This window comes from Oncorhynchus nerka, linkage group LG4 (assembly GCF_034236695.1).
Source record: "Oncorhynchus nerka isolate Pitt River linkage group LG4, Oner_Uvic_2.0, whole genome shotgun sequence".
Lineage (NCBI taxonomy): Eukaryota > Metazoa > Chordata > Actinopteri > Salmoniformes > Salmonidae > Oncorhynchus > Oncorhynchus nerka.
In genome coordinates, this window is record NC_088399.1 from 82,611,759 (window position 1) to 82,626,962 (window position 15,204).

General features: G+C 46.6%; 1 pseudogene; it reads left to right on the forward strand.

The window, feature by feature from the left end:
* LOC115128817 (potassium voltage-gated channel subfamily H member 8-like) overlaps positions 1 to 14,565 on the forward strand; it is a 149,057-nt pseudogene extending 134,492 nt beyond the window's left edge.
* The last annotated feature ends 639 nt before the right edge of the window (positions 14,566 to 15,204 follow it).

Here is a 15,204-nt window from a genome sequence, read left to right on the forward strand (position 1 = left end):
AAAAGTTCAACTCACTCCATGCAGCACCAGCTAAAGTCAGCACAACTTATTGCAAACACTTGCAATATTTTCACCAAAGTGCCTTTATTCAAAGTTGCCTTAGACATGCAGATTTTTGGTGACATCATCACTTTTAAAATTGTATTTATTTAGCTGACCTTTTTCTAACCTTTTTTAATCAGGAAGTCCCTTGAGATGAATAATCTCTTTCTCGAGAGGGTCCTGACCAAGATAGCAGTTTACGGTCAACTGCAATCGTGCCATGGCTAACAATCTCTCTGTTTCTCTCTCTCCCGCTCTCTCTCTCTCTCTCTCTCTCTCTCTCTCTTCCACCATCCCCCCGTATAGCTGCTGAAGGACTTCCCAGACGAGCTGCGCTCCGACATCACCATGCACTTGAACAAGGAGATCCTGGAGCTGTCACTGTTTGCCTCGGCCAGCAGAGGGTGCCTGCGCTCCCTGTCCCTGCACATCAAGACCACGTTCTGCGCCCCTGGGGAGTACCTGCTGCGCCAGGGGGATGCCCTGCAGGCCATCTTCTTCGTCTGCTCTGGGTCCATGGAGGTGCTGAAGGACGGCATGGTGCTGGCTATACTGGGTGAGACATGGTGCTGGCTATACTGGGTGAGACATGGTGCTGGCTATACTGGGTGAGACACGGTGCTGGCTATACTGGGTGAGACATGGTGCTGGCTATAGAGAAAGGGAGGAAGGGAGGGAGGTAGGGAGCGAGGGAGGTAGGAAAGGGATGGAGGGAGGGAGAAAAGGGAGGGAGGAATGGAACGGGGAGGAAAGGGAGGGAGGAATGGAAGGGGAAGGGGAGAGGGAGGAATGGGAAGGGGGAGGAAAGGGAGGGAGGGAGGAGGGAGGGAGGGAGGGAGGGAGGGAGAAAAGGGAGGGAGGAATGGAAGGGGTAAGGGGGAGAGGGAGGAATGGGAAGCGGGAGGAAAGGGAGGGAGGGAGGGTTGGATAGGTGAGCAGGTAGGCCGAGGACAGAAAGGCAGACAGGTTGACAGGCAGACAGACAGATAGACAGACAGGCAGACAGACAGATAGGGAGGCAGACAGACAGACAGACAGACAGGCAGGCAGATGGAGTCCATTGTTGGAACACTTTGTAATGCTACTTGGCTGATTCCATCCCAACAGGCCACCTGTGGATCACAGTTTCCATTGTAGGGCTGAATCTACAGGCCTCTGTCACCTGCCACTCCCTCTCTCTGTGTGAGTGTGAGTCCCTGTGTACAGTATCTGTGACTGAGCCTTTGTATGCTTGTTTGTTTGCTTATTAGTGTGTGTGTGGGGGGGGTACCCCACTACCATTTATCTACAACACAAAATCCATGTATACATATGTGTATAGTGCGTATGTTATCATGTGTCTGAAGTCAACCTCTCCTCTACTTTGAGCCAGAAGAGATTGACATGCATATTATTAAGGTTACGGGCCAGCCGTACTGCCCTGTTCTGGGCCAGAGTGACTATGTAATGTGTGTATACAGTATATTAATAGGGACAACACTCTCTTTCAGAGCTCTCCTGCTGACTGTGCAGAAGGTCAGGCTGACATTGACAATCTGGGAAGAGTAAAGCTCTCTAAAGCATTACGCCAACTCCTTACAAACCTTCTCACAGCCAAAACCGCTCAGCCAAGCTCCGAGCAAGAGTGTGCCACACAAAAGAAGAGGGGGGGGGGTTGAGAGGTAGAGAGAGGGGAGGAACAGATAGAGGAGAGGAAAGGAGACAAATGGAGAAAGGGAGTGAGGGAGGTAGGGGTGAATAGAGAAAAGAGCAGAGCGAGGGGATGAGAGCAGTCACCACAGCACTGCTTACTATCAGCACCCCCCAGCACCCAATGCAGATAAGCAGTGTTCACAGTTCAGTATGACAATGATAAATACTTTAGCACAGCTCAAGAGCTATTCCAGCTTCCTCATGACATCATGCACACCTAGCCAATACACGGGGCCGACATCCAACACAGGAAAATGAGGGCACCCTAAATAAAAAAAACTGAAACATAGTGTCACTTTATGACATACAATATATTCTATGCTATGTTCTAACTATGATCTATGACTGATCAGATTATGTTATTAATAACAGTCCATGACACAAAAATACAGCCCTAGAAATTGTGGCTTTGTCTATTCTAGTAATTCTAATTCTATGTTTACAGCTCTCTGTTTGAAACGTCCATCCCTCCCTCCCCAGGTAAGGGTGACCTGATCGGGGCCAACATGTCTATAGATGACCGGGTGATAAAGACCAACGCAGATGTGAAGGCCCTAACCTACTGTGACCTGCAGTGTATCAACCTGAGTGGTCTATACGAGGTACTGGACCTCTACCCAGAGTACACCAGCCGCTTTGTCCAGGACATCCAGCTGGATCTCACATACAACCTGAGGGAGGGACACGAGTGCCATGTGAGTCACATGCACATACATAGAGTGGGAGGGAGGGAGGGAGGGAGGGAGATGATGGAGTGCAGCAATAGCCTGGGTTCCTAAATGAGGAATGCTGCTGTAATTACAGTCAGCTGTGTCTGGTCCTGCTGCCCAAATAACACTGGCCCACTTTACACACACGCAGGCACGCACACACACACACACTGCCACAGCGCAAAGTGGAAAGCTATGCTATTGAGAGGGGCAGCTCATGAGAGATTTCCTGTAACAACATTATGTCATAAAGAGTTTCTGAGAGGGAGGATAACATCTGGGTTGGGCAATATAGACATGTTAAATTCACTGACTTTTCTTCCATCTTTCTGACAGGTTATGTCCAGATTGTCCACCAAACCTTTGGACACACAGGTACTGTTAAAAAGACACTAACAAAGATATCTGATAACAGTTCTATCAATGCTGGCTATTTTCTATGCAAAACAAAGCCAAGGGGTTTTATTTGAGAATTTATAGTCAACATATCTCCTTTAAGAGCTTTTTGATGTTTTAATAATGGTGCTGAGCCCCTTCAGAAACTGACCCACAAATAACCATGAATAAACTTCTTCCAAAATCATTTATGAGGATGAGGGGATGGGGGTTGGGAATGGAGGGAAGGGATGAGGGGATGGGGGTTGGGAATGGAGGGATGAGGGGATGGGGATGGAGGGATGAGGGGATGGGGGTTGGGAATGTAGGGTTGGGATGAGGGTTGGGAATGGAGGGATGGGATGGAGGGATGGGGGTTGGGGATGGGGAGAGATATTCATTTTGAGTGGAAGAGCTGATTTGATTGACAGACTGCTGGGGGAAACTTTGGCGACTCATTAAATTACAGAGCAGAGTGGGGCGTCATTTAATATTTACAAGAGGAAGTAAGGGAATTTTGGGTAGAAATCTGAGAACAGTATTAGACCAGGTGATTAATCAGAGAAGGATAGGGGGGTGTGTGTGTATGGTGTGTATGGTGTGTGTGTGCGTGCGTGCGTGCACGGAGCCATGAGCATTCAGTGGATGGTTTCAGAAACCACAAGGCAGATTTTTACTAAATAAGAACGAGAACATTGGTCACCTATCAATAGACATATCATGCTATTTTCTGCTTCTAAAATTCAGCATCTCATATCGCAGGTAATAAGCAATCTAAATAGTCATTTAGCAGACGCTCCTATCCAGAGCGATTTATTAGTGCATTAATCTTAAAATAGTTAGGTGAGACAACAATCGTATCGTGCAAATTTTCCCTCAACAAAGTATTTATCAGAAAGGTCAGTGCTTTCTTATTGTTTTGGGGAGTGAGGGCCGTCGGGGGCCCCGTCGGGGGCGCCTTGAGAGTTATTTAAGATACTCTTCAAAGAGGGTTTCAGACTTTTTCAAAAGATCTGGCTCATTAGGGGTTGAAAGGTCATCAAAATCATTGAGGTCAGGGGTCACGCTGTTCATTACAGCCAAGGTCAAAGTGCGACCTGTACCTGTGCTGCCTTCATTATTCCCCAGGTCATAGTTAAATAATGTGCTTCACTGAGCTCTTGCTTCCACCTTGACACACACAAAGGCTTAGTGTGCCAGGTGCTCCCAGAGCCTACAAGTCAATACTGGATTTTAACACTGAATAGAGACCTCTTTCTCTTTCTCCATCTCACTCTCTCTCAATTCAGTTTCAATTTAAGGGGCTTTATTGGCATGGGAAACATATGTTTACATTGCCAAAGCAAGTGAAATATGAACAACACTACAGACATTTCAAATGTCATATTATGTCTATATACAGTGTTGTAATGATGTGCAAATAGTTAAAGTACAAAAGAGAAATGGTGTTTATTCTTCACTGATTGCCCTTTTCTTGTGGCATCAGGCCACAAAACTTGCTGCTGTGGTGGCATACTGTGGTATTTCACCCAGTAGATATGTGAGTTTATCAAAATTGGATTTGTTTTTCGAATTCTTTGTGGATCTGTGTAATCTGAGGGAAATATGTCTCTCTAATATGGTCATACATTGGGCAGGAGGTTAGGAAGTGCAGCTCAGTTTCCACCTCATTTTGGAGGGCAGTGTGCACATAGCCGGTCTTCTCTTGAGAGCCAGGTCTGCCTACGGCGGCCTTTCTCAATAGCAAGGCTATGCTCACTGAGTCTGTACATAGTCAAAGATTTCCTTTATTTTGGGTCAGTCACAGTGGTCAGGTATTCTGCCACTGTGTACTCTCTGTTGCTCAGTTTTTTTGTTAATTCTTTCCAATGTGTCAAGTAATATTTTTATTTTCTCATGATTTGGTCCATCTAATTGTGTTGCTGTCCTGGGGGTCTGTGGGGTCTGTTTGTGTTTGTGAACAGAGCCCCAGGAGCAGCTTGCTTAGGTGAATCTTCTCCAGGTTCATCTCTCTGTAGGTGATGGCTTTGTTATGGAAGGTTTGGGAATCGCTTCCTTTTAGGTGGTTGTAATTTAATGTCTCTTTTCTGGATTTTGATAATTAGCCGGTATCTGCCTAATTCTGCTCTGCATGCATTATTTTGTGTTTTACGTTGTACACAGAGGATATTTTTGCAGAATTCTGCATGCAGTCTCAATTTGATGTTTGTCCAATTTTGTGAATTCTTCTTCACAACCACAAAGGGCAATGGGTTCTATAACTGATTCAAGTATTTTTAGCCAAATCCTAATTGGTATGTCAAATGTTATGTTCCTTTTGATGGCATAGAAGGCCCTTCTTGCCTTGTCTCTCAGATCATTCACAGCTTTGTGGAAGTTACCTGTGGCGCTGATGTTTAGGCTGAGATATGTATCGTTTTTTGTGTGCTCTAGGGCAACGGTGTCTAGATATATTTTTTTAAATTTGTGGTCCTGATCTCTCTTTCTCTCTCCGAGTGTCTGTGTATAAAAAGGTTGTGGAGAGTATAAAAAGGTTTGTCCCAGAGTATGTAACATTAAGTACAGGCTTGAGTTCTGTCAACCGTGGCAGCACAGAACCCTGAGAGAACCTTGAGTTCTGTCAGCCGTGGCAGCACAGAACCCTGAGAGAACCTTGAGTTCTGTCAGCCGTGGCAGCACAGAACCCTGAGAGAACCTTGAGTTCTGTCAGCCGTGGCAGCACAGAACCCTGAGAGAACCTTGAGTTCTGTCAACCGTGGCAGCACAGAACCCTGAGAGAACCTTGAGTTCTGTCAGCCGTGGCAGCACAGAACACTGAGAGAACCTTGAGTTCTGTCAGCCGTGGCAGCACAGAACACTGAGAGAACCTTGAGTTCTGTCAGCCGTGGCAGCACAGAACCCTGAGAGAACCTTGAGTTCTGTCAGCCGTGGCAGCACAGAACACTGAGAGAACCTTGAGTTCTGTCAGCCGTGGCAGCACAGAACCCTGAGAGAACCTTGAGTTCTGTCAGCCGTGGCAGCACAGAACCCTGAGAGAACCTTGAGTTCTGTCAACCGTGGCAGCACAGAACCCTGAGAGAACCTTGAGTTCTGTCAGCCGTGGCAGCACAGAACACTGAGAGAACTTTAGCTATTATAAAAATAGAATCTTCTTCACTGAGGTGGCTGTTTGGCTAACACACATTACAATGGAATCCTGCCCAAATGGCACCCTATTCCCTATGGGCCCTGGTAAAAAGTAATGAACTATGTAGGGAAAAGGGTGCAATTTGGGATGCAGTTCTGGTCTCATTGGTGCTGTCTGTTCCAGACAGTCCTTTAGTTACAGCAATACTGTTCTCTCAATTCCATAGCATCCAGATTCATCAGTAGAACAAGGTGTCCCCAAAATGTATTTGATTGTGTGATTCCAAGCACAAGTGATGTTGCTTGTCTGTCTGTAAAATAACATGAATGCAGAGTGAATGTTGTTTGAATCTCCAATGAGTGTTCTCTGTCTTATATGCTCTTTCTTTCTCCTCTCTCTCTCTCTCTCTCTCTCTCTCTCTCTCTCTCTCTCTCTCTCTAGTCAGAGGGGAGAGGCAACGGACGAGTGATCCAGTGCTATCCATCCATCATCGAGAACCAGGTGCAGAAGGAAGAGGATGAGGAAGATGAGCTGGTGTCTGTGTCTCCGGAATCGGAGCGGAACATCGTTCTGTACCCCAGAGTGGTGTCATCTGGGAAGTCTCCACTAGGTAGAGCCGAGATGGAGAGAGAGTTGCACAGTGGCAGAGAAGTAACACACCAGAACACTAGGAAACTGAGGAAGAAGATCAAGATCCACCAGACAGCTCTCACCACGCTAGACCCCTCCAACCTCAGCCCTAGGTAACAGCTAATACTCTCCTGCATTTTATTGACTCATCAATCACTTTTTGACATCAGTTGATCTGTCTATCAGTCCGCCTGTCTAATCTGTCCCTTTCCTCCCCCTCTCTTGCTCTCCCTCTCTCTCTGTCCCTCACTCCCTTCTTCCCGCTGGCGCTCACTCCCTCTGCTTCTCTCTCTCTCTCTCTGTCTCTTTCCAGGGTTGTGGACGGTACAGAAGACATTGAAGGTACAGAGACGTCTCCACTGTTCTCCTACTCTCCTAGTCGAGCCTGTCCAGTCAGCGGTTCAGGGAGCGCACCAGCCACATCTACAGGTCTCCACAACCATAACCACAACCACAATCACATCTACAGGTCTCCACAACCATAACCACAATCACATCTACAGGTCTCCACAACCATAACCACAACCACAATCACATCTACAGGTCTCCACAACCACAATCACATCTACAGGTCTCCACAACCATAACCACAACCACAACCACATCTACAGGTCTCCACAACCATAACCACAACCACAATCACATCTACAGGTCTCCACAACCATAACCACAACCACAATCACATCTACAGGTCTCCACAACCATAACCCCAACCACAATCACATCTACAGGTCTCCACAACCACAACCACAATCACATCTACAGGTCTCCACAACCATAACCACAACCACAATCACATCTACAGGTCTCCACAACCACAATCACATCTACAGGTCTCCACAACCATAACCACAACCACAATCACATCTACAGGTCTTCACAACCATAACCACAACCACAATCACATCTACAGGTCTCCACAACCACAACCACAATCACATCTACAGGTCTCCACAACCACATCTACAGGTCTCCACAACCATAACCACAATCACATCTACAGGGCTACACAACCACATCTACAGGTCTCCACAACCATAACCACAATCACATCTACAGGTCTCCACAACCCAAACCACAACCACAATCACATCTACAGGTCTCCACAACCATAACCACAATCACATCTACAGGTCTCCACAACCATAACCACAATCACATCTACAGGTCTCCACAACCATAACCACAATCACATCTACAGGTCTCCACAACCACAACCACAATCACATCTACAGGTCTCCACAACCATAACCACAATCACATCTACAGGTCTCCACAACCATAACCACAATCACATCTACAGGTCTCCACAACCACAACCACATCTACAGGTCTCCACAACCATAACCACAATGACATCTACAGGTCTCCACAACCATAACCACAACCACAATCACATCTACAGGTCTCCACAACCATAACCTCAACCACAATGACATCTACAGGTCTCCACAACCATAACCACAACCACAATCACATCTACAGGTCTCCACAACCATAACCACGACCACAATCACATCTACAGGTCTCCACAAACATAACCACAACCACAATCACATCTACAGGTCTCCACAAACATAACCACAACCACAATCACATCTACAGGTTGTGATGTAACCACAATCACATCTACAGGTCTCCACAACCATAACCACAATCATATCTACAGGTCTCCACAACCACAATCACATCTACAGGTCTCCATAGCCACAACCACATCTACAGGTCTCCATAGCCACAACCACAATCACATCTACAGGTCTCCACAACCACAATCACAGCTCCAATCACAGTCACGAGTTGTAATTAACAGTAACAGCTTCACCAATTCACTGTTTGTTTGTGTGAATATTTATGACTCTTTCTAAACGGTGTTGCAGATATTCTCCAGATCAGCACAGCAGAGTCAGCAGCTAAAGCTGAGGAGACCTGGGGACAACTACGACACCTAGACCAGGAGGTACAGTACGCTGTGTGTGTGTGTGTGTGTGCGTGCGTGTGTGTGCGTGAGTGAGTGTGCGCGGGTGCGTGTGTGTGCGTGAGTGTGTGTGTGTGTGTGTGTGTGTGTGTGTGTGTGTGTGTGTGGTGTGTGTGTGTGTGGTGTGCGTGCGTGCGTGCGTGGGTGTGTGTGTGTGTGTGTGTGTGTGTGTGTGTGTGTGTGTGTGTGTGTGTGTGTGTGTGTGTGAGTGAGTGTGCGCGGGTGCGTGTGTGTGTGTGTTGTGTGTGCGTGTGTGTGTGTGTGTGTGCGTGCGTGTGTGTGCGTGAGTGAGTGTGCGCGGGTGCGTGCGTGAGTGTGCGCGGGTGCGTGCGTCTATGTGTGTGTGTGAGGTTTTTGGCTAAAAGCAGCAGCATTAGTCAGGTGAGCTTCTGGCACTCAGGCACACAGCAGCCATATGGCCTTCTCAGGTGGTAGATGGATGGAGGGAGAGAACGAGGGAAGGAGAAAACGAAGGAGGTTGAGAGGTAGAACCGGAGGACAGGAAGAGAGTGCTCTTCAAACTCTTCTAGAGGACAGATTGGAGCGGAACTGGGATTCGCCAAATGGTATCAAGGCGAACGTGTTGAACCTTTAGTGGAATCAGGAACCGACATGTTATGGTTCCCCTCTATGGAGGACCGCTTACATTGTAACACTTGAGAAAGGACTGAACTGAAGTCAGCTAACCAGGAACAGGTGCTATTCCACAGGCTGTAGAATTAGCAGGCTCTAGCAACACTAAATAGAATGAGCTTTAGAGGGTTTCATAATTGTGTAATGTTCCAAAATAGAACAAAATGTACACAGAGTCTCTGTGGTAGCTTATCCCATGGTTTTGATTGGCAGGTGGCTAAATTGGCATTAGACTTCTGGCAGGTGAAGCGGAGTGTGGGTCTCGCCCAGTGGTACATCGCTCCATCACCCTGGCCTGTGCTGATAGGGAGAGGAGAGGAGGGAGGGTGAGAGGCAGAGAGAGAGGGAGAGAAAAAGGGGTAATAGAGAAGGATGAATGGATAAAAGAGGATGAGGAGTGGGCAGAACCTTTTTTGCTCTCCCTCTCTCTGTCTCACCACCATCCTCCCATCTCTCTCTCTCTCTCTCTCTCTCTCTCTGTATCGGTCTCTCTCTCTCACTCTCTCTCTCGCCCTCCTTCCTCTCTCTCTCTCTCTCTCTCTCTCTCTCTCTCTCCCCCTCCTTCCTCTCTCTCTCTATCTCTCTCTCTCACTCTCTCTGTATCGGTCTCTCTCTATCTCTCTCTCCCTCCCCCCCCTCTCTCTCTCTCTCTGGGAGGACAGTGTTTGACAGGTTGTCTCTCAGTGTGGTTCCCGGTGGTAACTGTAATCCTTACCTGAGCCAGTCCACGATGTTCGCCACGGGATTAACCCATAACCCTTGTCTCACATTAAATCAACGCATGTTGATCCAAGCATGTTACATCACTTAGAGCCCAACACTGAAGATGACTTGTAGGAGGAGCCAACGGTGATATCACCAGCTATTACCTTATTCCTTGTTTAGTTTATGCTTTTTTTCATTCAGTTCCTGTGCCATGTTTGAACATGTGTAAATGTTATTTTTTCTTGTTGTCAATTTTCAGGGAGTGAAATGGAAATTGTCAGTTGGTACTGGACTCTGGTTTACATGGTAAAATCTGACTGATAAAACATTCAGCGTTTAAACAATGATACAAAATGATACAATTTGAAATACAATTATGGCCCGTCACAACACCAGATAACCCTTACTGAGAATAGAGCTGAGGAGTGAAAGGGTACATTGATTCATCAACCTGATGAACGTTGAGAAATGAACTCATATTCAAATCCAATATTGTATATCATGTTGATCTCTATCTCAACCCTTACAAGCTCCTTACTGAATCTGCTGTGTTACAACTGCCCTCAATTATCTCCAAATACAACGGTGGTAATATTAGCTACAGTACCTGCCCTTTGACCTGTGAAAATTCACCTCTGACTTTCAAACGACCCTTAAGACTTGAGCTCTAGAGGGATGTGGATGACGCATTAGTTTTGATGAACGAGGCCAAAATGTGTCCCCTGGTTCCTTAGACCATAATCAACACCTACCCAGGAGATCTGGAACAATGACAGCTTCCCGGAAACGTCCAAACAACCCGCAATGAAAGGCAGAACTATAGGAACAATGACTGATAATCACTGACATACAGCACATAGACCTGAATGTACAGGCACACACACCACACACGCACACCACGCACACCACACACACCACGCACACCACACACACCACACACACACCACGCACACCACACACACCACACACACACACCACACACACCACGCACACCACACACACCACACACACCACGCACACACCACACACACCACACACGCACACCACACACACCACACGCACTGTTTGACTCATCCCTCCAGCAATGTAAAATGAAACAGAAATATCCTGGCAGCAGAAGTGGACTCCTGAGGATTTCTTTGTGTTGTTCTAATGGGAACCTATCTACGGCAGCTGTTAACTCATAATAGTAGCCTTTTGAGTGTTGATTGTAACCCACTGAGAGTTGTGGTGATGTTAGTAGTACTGACAATAAAGACAGAGAACTTGCTAAATTTACCATGGCACATTGCAGAGTCTGAGTATCTAACACAAGGTCAGATGTTCTATCAGCCCCCTTATGGTTAAGGTACTGTAAGGTTTGAAGGTAAGGTTGTCTGACCCCAGATTTGTGTTTAAAGATCTCTCTCTCTCTCTCTCTCTCTTCTCTCTCTCTCTCTCTCTCTCTCTCTCTGAGGTGACAGGGCTGAAATTGTTTTGACAACGTAGCGGATTGGACTGTCTTGCTTCACTCAGCTCTTTAAAAAATGTTTCCACAGAAAACTTATATCACAGAGAGAGGGAGATGGCTCAAGAAAGACGGTGAGAGAGGGAGAGAGAGAGACGGGGGGAGAGAGAGAGAGAGAAAGAGAGACAGAGGGGGGAAAGAGACAGACAGAGAGAGGGGAGATGGAGAGAGAGAGAGAGAGAGAGAAAGAGAGAGAGAGAGGGGAGAGAGAAAGGAGCGGGTGATTAGATTTGTCTCTTAAAGTACACCAGAGGTTTGGATTAGGTAACTGGTGATGTACAAGAGTTGACATGACTATATGGCTAAGAGTTGACATGACCTTATGGCTAAGTGTTGACATGACTATATGGCTAAGAGTTGACATGACCTTATGGCTAAGTGTTGACATGACTATATGGCTAAGTGTTGACATGACCTTATGGCTAAGAGTTGACATGACCTTATGGCTAAGAGTTGACATGACCATATGGCTAAGTGTTGACATGACTATATTGCTAAGTGTTGACATGACTATATGGCTAAGAGTTGACATGACCATATGGCTAAGAGTTGACATGGCTATATGGCTAAGAGTTGACATGACTATATGGCTAAGAGTTGACATGACTATATGGCTAAGTGTTGACATGACTATATGGCTAAGAGTTGACTTGACCATATGGCTAAGTGTTGACATGACCTTATGGCTAAGTGTTGACTTGACCATATGGCTAAGTGTCGACTTGACCATATGGCTAAGTGTTGACTTGACCATATGGCTAAGAGTGACATGACCATATGGCTAAGTGTTGACATGACTATATGGCTAAGTGTAGACATGACTATATGGCTAAGAGTTGACATGACCATATGGCTAAGTGTTGACATGATTATATGGCTAAGAGTTGACATGACCTTATTGCTAAGTGTTGACATGACTATATGGCTAAGAGTTGACATGACCTTATGGCTAAGAGTTGACATGACCTTATGGCTAAGTGTTGACTTGACCTTATGGCTAAGTGTTGACTTGACCATATGGCTAAGTGTTGACATGACTATATGGCTAAGAGTTGACATGACCATATGGCTAAGAGTTGACATGACTATATGGCTAAGAGTTGACATGACTATATGGCTAAGTGTTGACATGACTATATGGCTAAGTGTTGACTTGACCATATGGCTAAGTGTTGACTTGACCATATGGCTAAGTGTTGACTTGACCATGTGGCTAAGTGTTGACTTGAGCATATGGCTAAGAGTTGACTTGACCATATGGCTAAGTGTTGACTTGACCATATGGCTAAGTGTTGACATGACCATATGGCTAAGAGTTGACATGACCTTATGGCTAAGAGTTGACATGACCATATGGCTAAGTGTTGACATGACCATATGGCTAAGCGTTGACTTGACCATTTATATGTTGACTGACCATATGGAGTTGACATGACCATATGGCTAAGAGTTGACATGACTATATGGCTAATAGTTGACATGACCTTATGGCTAAGAGTTGACATGACCATATGGCTAAGTGTTGACTTGACCATATGGCTGACATGACTATATGACTTGATGACCATATGGCTAAGAGTGACATGACTATATGGCTGACATGACCATGTGGCTAAGTGTTGACTTGACCATGTGGCTAAGTGTTGACTTGACCATATGGCTAAGTGTTGACTTGACCATGTGGCTAAGTGTTGACTTGACCATATGGCTAAGTGTTGACTTGACCATATGGCTAAGTGTTGACTTGACCATGTGGCTAAGTGTTGACTTGACCTTATGGCTAAGTGTTGACTTGACCATATGGCTAAGTTAGTTCGTGCCGTCTAGGGTCAGTACGTCACGGTCATCAGTCAGTTCTAGATGTTTGCATCGGCTTAGCCTGTGTAGATGTATTTACATTCAGTATCTGGTCCTGATGTGTCAAGTTTCATATGGGCAAAGTTCCAACACTTGTCTCTTATTTTATCTGTGCGTAGCATATCTGTGCGTAGCATATCTGTGCGTAGCATGATCCCCTGTTGAACATGTGGTGACTGCATGCGTGTTGATCTGTGTCTGGTTTTGTTAGTGGGGTGTTTAGCAGGATGAATACCTATGTATGCTTTGAGTGACAGAGCCAGCTGGCCTGCTGGCATGGCGCCCTTGCTGTGCCCTCTCTCTATAGGACCACTACTGGCTGGATAGGACTAATCACCTCCAAGCCATCATTTTAATGACCAATTAGACCAGCATCATCATGCTAGGCCAGAATAGCAACCCAAAATTGCTGGCTGGAAATGACCAAATTAATATTGATGACCCGGAATGGTTGAATGGCAGTTTCACTGAGGGTGGCATATTAAGGCTACATGCAGATTTTCCACCCTTCTCCCAAAGTGTGCACTTTAACACTGCCTGTCATGGTTTAAGCATTGGCTGGAAGGAGTTTCCACCCTTGTTAAATCCATTAGAAGGAATGTGCTCAGTGGTAGAGCTAAAATGTCTGACCCAAAATGCATCATTTGATTTTACTTAGCCCAAATGAATATGGATGATTGAGAGATGTACTGTATGCTCTTGTTTGTTCCCAGGTGAGTTCTCTGGGGAAGGAGGTGACAGAGCTGGGCCGAGTAATGAGGAGTATGGCTCAACTGATGGAGTCCTTCTTCTCCGGACCCCAACCCTCTATCCTGCACACTGCGTAGCTGGACACCATGCATACCTGTCCCGCACTGCGCCCCCACCCCACACCGCCCCCCCACAGTCCTACCCCTCTCAGACTGAACCTCTCTGGGCAGACACCCCCCTCACGACGCTCTCTTCCTGCATCTCTCCGTCCTTTGGCCTGGCCAAGCGGCATCCTGGGATGTTCCATGTGGATCCCGCCCTCACCGCCATTCCACACAGTCCCCAAGATCTCCACCCGGCCCCCTCACGCCTCTCGCCTCCCTACCCCTCCTCCTTCTCCCTCACGGACACCTCCACAGAGCCCCTGTTGCCCTCTTCTCCTGGGACACCCCACTGTGAACGGGGAGGGGGCGCTGGGTCCTCCAGGTCACGGGCACACAGTTTGGAGACCCCACAGCCACCGTGTGACAGGAGAGGAGGAGGGGTCGTTGCAGTCACCCCTCAGAGCTCCAGAAGCCTGCCCCGCCCTGGAGGGAGCTACCAGCACATGGATTTATAGCAGACTGAACTGGACTAAAGAGATACTGTATTGTCTAAAGAGATACTGGACTAAAGAGATACTGGACTAAAGATATACTGGACTAAAGAGATACTGGACTAAAGATATACTGTATTGACTAAAAAGATACTAGACTAAAGAGATACTGTATTGACTAAAGAGATACTGGACTAAAATAGTGTATGGGACTAACAACCAGGTCCCTATATCAGGGGAGTATACACTCTTACAGGGGACACAATCAGATCTCTGATGATAATGATAACCTTTCATTTTCTATCTCTGTTTCCAAGGCACGTTTTCTTTTCAAATAGCATGACAAAAGCAGAGGGGCAGTAGGTAGCTTATAGGTAGCTTTACCTTGTATAAACATTAGCAGATGTTCCAGTAGTGTTCTAGAGGGGTATAGAATCATGAAGGTCACTGTGACTTTGTGTGTTATCCTCCGGAGAAGGCTCTGGGGTCTGGAGGAGTGGAGAGGAGGAACAGCAGGACTGCACAATGACAGAGGACGAGGAGGAGGAGACTGGGTCGCATCAGCAATGGAGGGAATAGTGGAGATGCCTGGGTGGATAGGGAGGGAGGGGGGAGAGGGAGGGAGGTAGAGAGAAGAGGAGTTGGATGGGGGGTCTTGCTTGC